Here is a 2,336-nt window from a genome sequence, read left to right as displayed (position 1 = left end):
CACACCATCACATCACACACTCCCGGGGTCAGCCGCAGATTCAATCTGCCGCCTCACAGTCTGATAACACATTCCGATTTCACAGCCTCGCCCGGTGAGTGAAAGAGTGAAGCTCCCTCTGCACTGTCCCATCAAATAATCATGTTCCCAGACATACTGAGATGTTCCCAAAACACTTTTTCCAAAGCACATTCCCCTGATCAGACACAGAGACAAGAACCAAAATCCCACTACCAGCACATAGAAACAGTTTTAGAAAACGAGTGAAGTACCTTCCACACCATCCCATCACACACTCCCGGGGTCAGACACAGAGTGAATCTCCCTCCACACCGTCCCATCACACACTCCAGGGGTCAGACACAGAGTGAGTCTCCCTCCACACCGTCCCATCACACACTCCCGGGGTCAGACACAGAGTGAGTCTCCCTCCACACCGGATTCAGAACCAGCTCTCCCCTCTCACCAAGCAACAGTTTTTCAACGTTCCTCAAAAGAGTGAACAGATTTCAACAGTGTGTCTGTCTCAGAGATAATCAGTGTGTGTGATACCAGGGGCACGACAGAGGATGGAAGGGGAGGAGAGAGAAGGTTGTGAAGTGGTGCTGATTTTGCAGTCACTAGGAGAAAGTGGTGCGAAAGTACAGGACCTGCTTTTAAAAACAGAGACGTAGAAAAGCTGAGAACGGAGAGATCGATATCAGCTGGAACTGAGTAGTTGTAACACAGTTACAAGTTTTCTGCAGGGAAATGTACTAAGGAAATGTGTTCGATGTTCAGATATCTGTTGCAGGATATTAGCGTAAATCTGTCCCTGTGAGTTAGATAAACAATGGTAGGATGAAGCCTCCATGGGTGACGTGTGTGGTGGAGAATCTGGTCACGTGGAAGAAGACAGCATACATGAGGTTTAGAAAGCAAGCATCAGATGGGTCAATTGAGGAATATTGGATAATAAGAAAGGACCTTTAGAAGGGGCTCAGGAGAGCACGAAAGGGGCATGAGAAGGTCTAGGAGATCAGGGTAAAGGAAAATCACAAGAAATGTTTGTATTATGTGAAGAACAAAAGGATAACAGGAGTACGACTGATTAGAGATAACGTTAGGGACAATATGACTGGAGGCTGTGGAAGTGAGCGAGGTCCTCATTGAATAATTCTTTTCAGTATTTGCTAATCAGAGGGAACTGTATTTCGGTGAGGACAATATGAGTGAGATTGATGATCTGCAGCATGTTCATATTGAGGGAGAGGAGGTGTTGGATTTGTTAAAATTCATTAGGTCGGGTAAGTCCCCAGACCCTGACGCAATCTTCCCCAGGCTGCTCCACGAGCGAGGGAAGAGATTGCCGAGCCTCTGGATAGGATCATTATGTCCTCGTTGTCCACAGGAATGGTACCAGATGATTGTGTACCCTTCTTCAAGTAGGTTAGCAGGGATAATCCGGATAATTATAGTCCAGTGAGCCTTTCGTCTGTGGTGGGAAGGCTCTAGGAGAATATTCTTCGAGACAGGATCTTTCAGAGGAATGTTTTCTACTCAGAGAGTGGTTGGTGCGTGGAATGTACTGCCTGAGTCAGTGGTGGAGGCAGATACACTAGTGAATTTTAAGAGACTACTAGACAGGTACTAGGTGGGATTTATGGTGGATGGTTATATGGGAGACCGTGTATAAGGGTTGGCAGAACATTGCGGGCGGAAGGACATTTACTGTGATGTACTGTTTTCTGGTCTTTGTTGAATACCGTCCCATCACATACTCACGGCTTCAAACACATGATGCATCTCCTTCCACACCGTCCCATCACACACTCCTGGGGTCAGACACAGAGGGAATCTCCCTCCACACCGTCCCATCACAAACTCGCGGGGTCAAACACATGATGAATCTCCCCCACACCGTCCCGTCACAGACCCCCGCGGTCAAAAGCATGGTGAATCTCCCTATACCCCGTCCACTCACACACTCCCGGGGTTAGACACAGAGTGAATCTCTGTCCTAACCATTCCGTCACGCACTCCCGGGGTCAGACACATGGTCAAGCACCTTGCACACGGTTGATGCTACATCTGCTCGCTTCCACCGGATAAGGATCTCTCGTTTCTCGCTTCTCTGCGTCACTGTCTGCACAGGCCAGTCGTGTGGTTTCACACCATTTCCTCCCAGTGACTGAAAACTCACTGCCCTCTTTCCACTCCACTCCCTCCTCTGTTCCACCTCTAGTCTCTCACACACATATCATCTCTGAGATGACACAATGTCGGAAACTACAGGAATGCTGTACTGCTGGTGATTGGTGAGGGGCAGAGTGGGAGTGTGGTGGGATGTTCGCTCT

Source organism: Hypanus sabinus, unplaced genomic scaffold (genome assembly GCF_030144855.1).
Source record: "Hypanus sabinus isolate sHypSab1 unplaced genomic scaffold, sHypSab1.hap1 scaffold_632, whole genome shotgun sequence".
In the NCBI taxonomy this organism is placed as follows: domain Eukaryota; kingdom Metazoa; phylum Chordata; class Chondrichthyes; order Myliobatiformes; family Dasyatidae; genus Hypanus; species Hypanus sabinus.
This window is presented reverse-complemented; position numbering follows the sequence as displayed.